We start from the raw sequence: 8,073 nt of genomic DNA on the forward strand, positions 1-8,073 counted from the left end.
CTTACTCTACTATGTCGTTTTTTAAAGAAAAAAGCCTTACTATACTATGTCGTTTTTTAAAGAAAAAATCCTTACTATACTATGTCGTTTTTTAAAGAAAAAAGCCTTACTATACTATGTCGTTTTTTTAAAAGAAAAAAGCCTTACTATACTATGTCGTTTTTTAAAGAAAAAAGCCTTACTATACTATGTCGTTTTTTAAAGAAAAAAGCCTTACTGTACTATGTCGTTTTTTTAAAGAAAAAAGCCTTACTATACTATGTCGTTTTTTTAAAGAAGAAAGCCTTACTATACTATGTCGTTTTTTAAAGAAAAAAGCCTTACTATACTATGTCGTTTTTTAAAGAAAAAAGCATTACTATACTATGTCGTTTTTTAAAGAAAAAAGCCTTACTATACTATGTCGTTTTTTTTAAAGAAAAAAGCTTTACTATACTATGTCGTTTTTTAAAGAAAAAAGCCTTACTATACTATGTCGTTTTTTAAAGAAAAAAGCCTTACTGTACTATGTCGTTTTTTTAAAGAAAAAAGCCTTACTATACTATGTCGTTTTTTTAAAGAAGAAAGCCTTACTATACTATGTCGTTTTTTTAAAGAAAAAAGCCTTACTATACTATGTCGTTTTTTAAAGAAAAAAGCCTTACTATACTATGTCGTTTTTTAAAGAAAAAAGCATTACTATACTATGTCGTTTTTTAAAGAAAAAAGCCTTACTATACTATGTCGTTTTTTTTAAAGAAAAAAGCTTTACTATACTATGTCGTTTTTTAAAGAAAAAAGCCTTACTATACTATGTCGTTTTTTTTAAGAAAAAAGCCTTACTATACTATGTCGTTTTTTAGATAAAAAAGCCTTACTATACTATGTCGTTTTTTAAAGAAAAAAGCTTTACTATACTATGTCGTTTTTTAAAGAAAAAAGCCTTACTATACTATGTCGTTTTTTTTAAAGAAAAAAGCCTTACTATACTATGTCGTTTTTTTTAAAGAAAAAGCCTTACTATACTATGTCGTTTTTTAAAGAAAAAAGCCTTACTATACTATGTCGTTTTTTAAAGAAAAATCGACATAGTAAGCCTTTTTCTCTTCAAAAACGACATAGTATAGTAAGGCTTTTTCTCTTCAAAAACGACATAGTATAGTAAGGCTTTTTCTCTTCAAAAAACGACATAGTATAGTAAGGCATTTTTCTTCTAAAAACGACGTAGTATAGTAAGGCTTTTTCTCTTCAAAAACGTCATAGTATAGTAAGGCTTTTTATCTTAAAAAACGACATAGTATAGTAAGGCTTTTTCTCTTCAAAAAACGACATAGTATGGTAAGGCTTTTCTCCTTCCAAAAACGACATAAGGCTTTTTTTTTCAAAAACGACATAGTATAGTAAGACTTCTTTCTTTGAAAAACAACATAGTACACTAAGACTCTTTTCTTAAAATAACGACATAAGACTATAAAAGGTTAACGTCAAAAAAGGTCGACTATTGGCCATTCGCCCGTTTCCTACCACGACACCAATGTTGATGAGCGCACTTTTCCCGTTACCGGCATCATCTTTTTTTTTTATCCCCTCGTGCTGCTTGCGTTTATTAAAAAAAAAAAAAATGAAGGTCACCGGAGCGATTAATTGGTGGCTGCGGGGAGCTGATGATGTGCAGATAATGTGGGTGGGGGGGGGGGGGGGGGGGCGAAAAGAGGGTAGGGGTGGAGGGGGGGGGGTTAGGTTAGTGGCCAGCGGTCCTGGAGGAGAGAGATATAACCTTTTTGTCTCGGCGGCGGCAGATATACGAGGCGGGCCAGCGCCGAGGATTATACAGCGCGTGGAGATGAGGAGGATGGTGGGGGGGTGTGGGGGGCGGTAGGGTGGGCTTGTGACCGTAGAATAATTTCAGCCTCTTTTCCTCCCTGGAGACCACACGCCGTCTGAGCCAACCTGCACACACACACACACACACACACACACACACACACACACACACACACACACACATACAAAAAAAGCCTCCCCACTTTCCCCCCCTCGCCTCCAATCCTTTAACTGCCTGCCGACGCCGGATGTCTCTTCTTCTCCGCCTCAGCGTGGTGGGATGGCGGGAGGAAAGGGGGGTGGTGGTGGTGGTGGGAGGGGGGGTGTATGTGTGTGTGTGTGATGGGAAGAGGGGGGGTGCAGGCAGGTGGAGTGGAGGTGGGGTGTTAGGGAGAGAAAAGAGAGAGAGAGTCAGGTTCCTGTGCTGTTGCTGGCGCTGCTGTGGCGTGGCGGCTAAGTGCTGCTGCAAATCATTCCCACATTAGGAATCTGGGCAATTAGCCCCACAGCGTGAGTAAGTGTGCGTGAGGCCTACGTACACGCGCAAAAAGCTTTCCCTCATCAGCACTCTTTAAAAAAAATTATAGTAAAGAGGGGGTTTTGACCTACTGTATGGAGTCAAGCTATAAAAATCAAACAAGGAGGGAGGTTAAAGAAAAATGCCTTACTATACTATGTCGTTTTTTTAAAGAAAAAAGTCTAACTATATACTATGTGGTATCCACACAGGACAGTCGGAAGCTACCTGGGATGGTACCTGGATCTACTGACTGCGAGGCGGACGTGCTGACCACTTGGACACCATGTTGTTGACCTGTTTTAACAGGGGGGAAAAAGACACTTATGACATTGTTTTCAACAAATAAAAGCCTTACCATACATGGTCTATCTACCTTTGTTTTGTTTAGTATTTAAAAAATAAAAAATAAAAACAATAATTATACATATCTATACATATACATATACACATATACATATACATATACATATACATATACATATACATATATACATATACACATATACACATATACACATATACACATATACACATATACACATTTCCACATATACACATATACATATACATATACATATACACATATACATATATACACATATATACATATACATATATACATATATACACATACACATAGACACATACATATACACATACATATACATATATACATATACATATACACATATACACATATATACATATATACACATATATACACATTTACATATACATATACACATACACATACATATACTACCTCGGGAAAACCCACAAAGAAGATGCTAACTCCACACAGGAATCTTGGAACTCACCTGGAATGGAACCTCGATCTCCAAACTGCAAGGCGGATGTGCTGACCACTTGGACACCATGTTGTTGACCTGTTTTAACAGGGTAAAAAAAAGGACAGTTATGATATTGTTTTCAACAAATAAAAGCCTTACCATACATGGTCTATCTTTGTTTTCTTTAGTGTTTTTAAATATATATTTATATAAGGCTTACTATACATGGTCATTTTTTTAATGAAAAAAGCCTTACTATACTATGTCGTTTTTTAACGAAAAAATTCCTTGCTATACTCAGTCGTATTTTTTAAAGAAAAAGCCTTACTATACTATGTCGTTTTTTTAATGAAAGAAAAGCTTTACTAAACATAGTCATTTATAATCAAAAACATAACCAAATTAAAATACAACCATTCTTAAGCGTCAATGGCTACCAAATAAAAAGCCCTTTTCTACCAGCGGGGGGAAAAAAGAGAAAAAATGCGAGTCACCGTTCTTCTCCCTTAAGAAAGCCACCTTAAAAGATTATCTCGGTTATTTCACCGCCACTGAGCCGGCACTAATAGTCCGAGGCAGATATTGAAGAGCAGCTAGCGCGTAGGGGCCGCAGAGATCTATTAGAAATTCCCATCTACGCGCCTCATACATATTGATTTCTGACACCAAGCAGCAATGAAAGGCCCGCGGGGAATAATATATTTAGCAGGGTTTGCAGCAAGCGGGTCACAGAGTGCATAAAGATTAGCCGTGCGGGCCCCCGACAGGACGTAGCGGGAACCCAAATTGTCGACGGATGCGGCGGCGTTGGTATTGATAAAAAAATTCCATCCTTGGAACGCTCACACTACGCAAAGTTTTCGTGTACGATGCTCGTTTGGAAATGTTGCAAACTGGCCTTTTTTATGCTTTTATTGAGCAAACGGGTCAGCATATTAGGAGGATTTTTATTGTGAAATGGCGCCCTCTAACTCTATGACTCTATTGTAAATAATGAACGGGTTTTTGGTGAGGAAAACCTACGCAAAATGGAAGGTAGTAGCGGGTGAAAAGTTAGGGTGGTGACCTGTTATGTTTTGACTTTACGACATTGAGACCTGTAGAAGATTTAGTTAGTAGCTAGCATGTAGCCATGGGTATTTTTTAATGAAAAGGTGGGTGTTTTGTGTATTTTGCTTTTTTTTGGGGGGCAAAAAAGATCGTCAGGGTTTTTAACTATGGCCGAAAGAACAGCAATTACCATGGAAACGAAGCGCAACATGCTAAAAAGATTTAAATAATGATGCATTCGGGGCAAAGTTAAAGTTTTGTGCAAAAACGGCAAGTATTTTTTGGTTTACGTGATTTTAAAATAAGGGCAGTAAAGTAACGAATCATACTGCAATGTTCATAAGTGAAAAGATACGATGTAAATGATACAATATACAGTAATCCCTCAAATATTGCGGTTTTTGTAGACCAAACATGGCCGCGACAATTGAAAATTTGCGCAAAAATTAGCAAGTGGCTTCTGTTTACGAGTTTTAGAGTGGATTTTCACATTTTTATGAACTTAAAAAAGTAAAAATAATATATTTTTTAAAAGTAATAGCGGAAAAATATTGCAAAGTAGTGATAAGAATGTAAATAAACTGTAAATACTTTAAATACTGTACTCACAGTGAAAGTAGTTCCTTTTCGCTTGATAGAAATCCTCCAAAACAGGTTAATGGGATTTTTTTTTGTCCAAGTCCTTTGTCTTCTTGTAGCCATTGGTCCATTGTCCGCCAAATTTGAGGGATTACTGTAATAGAAGCAAAGAAAAATTTTGATCAAGTTAAGTCCGACAGATGTTTTTTACACATAAAAAAAACTAGCATAACTATGATATTTATTTCATGTTGCACGTGATAAAGATTAGATAAAAACAGCTGTTTGACATAACACCACAGATTTATTTATTCTACTTTTTCGTGGGTGTCAATAAAGATATTTTCAAACATCTATTATTGCTCTGATTAACATTTGACCAACGAATTGGATGTCCTTCCAAAACAATACACGAGAAATTGGACAAAATTCAACGGTTTTAGGAAAATTTTAAAGGAAGCGACTTATACAAAACAACATATTTTAAATTTTTTTTGTTATAACATGAATTTTACTCTCTCTACCTGAATTCTATATGATGTACTGTATACAGGGGGGTAAATTAAAAAAAAATTGGAAAAAATGAACCAAAAAAATAAAAAAATAAAAAATAAATTAAAACAAAAATGTAAAATATATATATATTTTTAATTACATTCAAATTAAGCATTTTTGAAGGGGAATCCCAACTTTTGGGAGGAAAAAATACAAATATTACATTGAAACATCATATTTTACATTTTTTTTTATATAACATGAATTTCACTCTCTCTACCTGTATTCTATATGGTGTACTGTATACAGGGGGGTAAATTTAAAAAAAATAAAAATAAAAAAAATAAATAAAAAATTAAAACAAAAATGTAAAAAATATTTTTTTAATTAAATTCAAATTAAGCATTTTTGAAGGCAAATCCCAACTTTGCGGAAATTCACTTATCGCCGGTCCCCATTAACCGCGATAACCGAGGGAACACTGTACACAGTCACTAAACCATGACACAATGAATGACCACAATGGAAACAACCCATCCACCCCCTGTTATCTGAATCCCATCCCTACTACTTATATTTATTTTTCCATGAGCATCTACATCTACGGCGCCAACGCGGCACGGACGCGTTGACCTGAGCGATTGAACGATGAGCTTGTCCAGGTGAAAGGCTAATTGCTCGGAAGCGTGCTAGCGTGGGGCCCTGACTCCTCCCCCCTCCATTTCCTTCCACTCTCATCCATCCAAGCTTTCCCCTTTCCATGGCCCAGCGCCATCGCCATTACCGCCTTTTCTAGTTTTTTTTCTCTCCATCCAACCCCCCCAGCACCCCCCCCCCCAACGCCCCTCCCCCTTTTCCCCGCCGCCTCTAAAGCGCCACTCGGCAGCCTCTTCACAAATTACAATCGCTCAGGGTTTAGGCAATTGGCGCAAATGGCGTGGCCGCATGTAAGGATTGGAAAAGGGGGGGAGGTGTGGGGGGCTGTTAGGTGGGGAGGGGGTCGGTTTTGAATGGGGAGGGGGGGTGGTAGGGAATTAAATTACCAATTCAATGGTGTGACAGCGACGAGGCGTGGACAGGAAGATGGTGATGAGACCACAAGGATGCACAAGTGGGCCTCCGGTGTCCTAAGATTTGCTCGACTTTATGCACTTTAGATTGCAATATTTTTTTTTTTATTACGTTAGTAGATTTGGGGAGACGCCGGATCTGACTCTAACGAAATTGGCTTTGGGAGCATAACGATTTAAATGGAATAAAAGGGGAAGAAGGGATGTTGGCGGGCGCGGACTGCCATGACTGAAGGCCATTCAGTTTCTGATTTGGACGAAGGCAAGGGGGTTAAGACTAGGGTTGGTTCGCAGGGCGGGTTTAATGTCAATTTGATTTAAGGTGGGATGGACTATTTTAGATATAATATTTAGATTTTTTTTGTGAATGGATTAAAAGAACTGGATTAAAAGTTCTGAATGTTCAGTTTTTTGTAGATCTAAAACAATGTTTATTTTAGCTTTTTTAAATATATTTTTAGGTTGTACGATATGATTTTTTTAACTAAAAACAGAAAAATGGAGTAAAAAATGACAATTATTGATATAAAAGGGAAAAATCAGGAAGTTTAGTTACGTTTTTTTAATTTTTTGTATAAATGGATTAAAATAACTGGATTAAGAGCCCTGAAGGTTCAGTTTTTATAGATTTTTTAATTTATTTTAGCTTTTTTAAATAGATTTTTTAATTTATTTTAGCTTTATTTAATAGATTTTTTAGTTTATTTTAGCTTTTTTTTATGGATTTTTAGATTTTAAAAAACTATTTATAACTACAAACAGAAAAAATGATTCAAAATTACAATTATTAATTTAAAAAGGGGAAAATCAGGAAATATAATATAAATCTATACTCTACATTTGAATTTGATCTTAAAACAGAAAGTCAGCACTCATTTACTTTTCCGGGCCGCACAAAATGATGCGACGGGCCACATTTGGCCCCCGGGCCACCACTTTGACACATGTCCGGTAAAGTCCCCATTTTTGGTAAACTGATCTCCAGTTCAAGTGAATATATAATAAGATGAGGATCATTATAATAAGAGAAACAGATTGAATGGCTATCAATGTCAGTGGCGAGCAATGAATTCGTAAGTGTTATTTTGGACTAGTTTTGGTCATTTTTATGCATCCAAAAGTCAACCTTAACATTAAAATTAGATAAAAGATTCTCAAGAAAAACTACTTTTGTGGAATCCCATTTAATTTAAGACCTTTTAAAAAACATTTTTAAACAAAGGTACCATTTTCCCCTTGGCATTTAAGCAGGACGACAACACGAAGCGCTCGATTGGTTCTGGCCACAAATTAGCATGCGAGCTACGACGCGGCACATTTAGCACTTTGCGATTGAGTTCAGCGGGGGCCTCGCCCAGAAAGGTCCCCGGAGGCGACGTCGTCGGCGGCGGCGGCGGCGCGGTGGGCGGGAACGCGCTGTCAAAATTAGATAATAAAGCACCGCCGCGCTGGCGGATAAATGCGCGCGAGAGGGCATCCATCTTGCAAATGCGCCGCCGGAGGAGAGGATGCTGCTAAATGACAGTGTGTGTGTGTGTGCGGGTGCGTTGTGGCAACCAATCACAGGCCAACTTTTCGTCGCAGCTTGGAAAAATCCCACACGCCGAATTACGATTCGAGTGTTTATGCGGGGAAGACGGCGAAAGGGACGGAGACGAAGGATAAAGAGCGGGGGAGGGGAGGGTGGTGGGGGCGTATACGGATCCGGAGGATGACGGCCGGAAATTAAATGTCGACGGGGCACTTAACCTTTCCCTAATAATGT

General features: G+C 37.4%; 1 long non-coding RNA gene across 1 annotated transcript; it reads right to left on the reverse strand.

Annotated features, from left to right (window-relative positions):
* Positions 1–3,139: 3,139 nt before the first annotated feature.
* Positions 3,140–6,636, reverse strand: LOC144198649 (uncharacterized). Its single transcript, XR_013326765.1, has 3 exons — positions 6,282–6,636; positions 4,774–4,897; positions 3,140–3,210 (listed from the first exon to the last, which is right to left on the reverse strand). It is a non-coding gene; the product is annotated as an uncharacterized LOC144198649 (long non-coding RNA).
* Between the last annotated feature and the right edge of the window lie 1,437 nt (positions 6,637–8,073).

This window comes from Stigmatopora nigra, chromosome 6 (genome assembly GCF_051989575.1).
Source record: "Stigmatopora nigra isolate UIUO_SnigA chromosome 6, RoL_Snig_1.1, whole genome shotgun sequence".
Classification (NCBI taxonomy): domain Eukaryota; kingdom Metazoa; phylum Chordata; class Actinopteri; order Syngnathiformes; family Syngnathidae; genus Stigmatopora; species Stigmatopora nigra.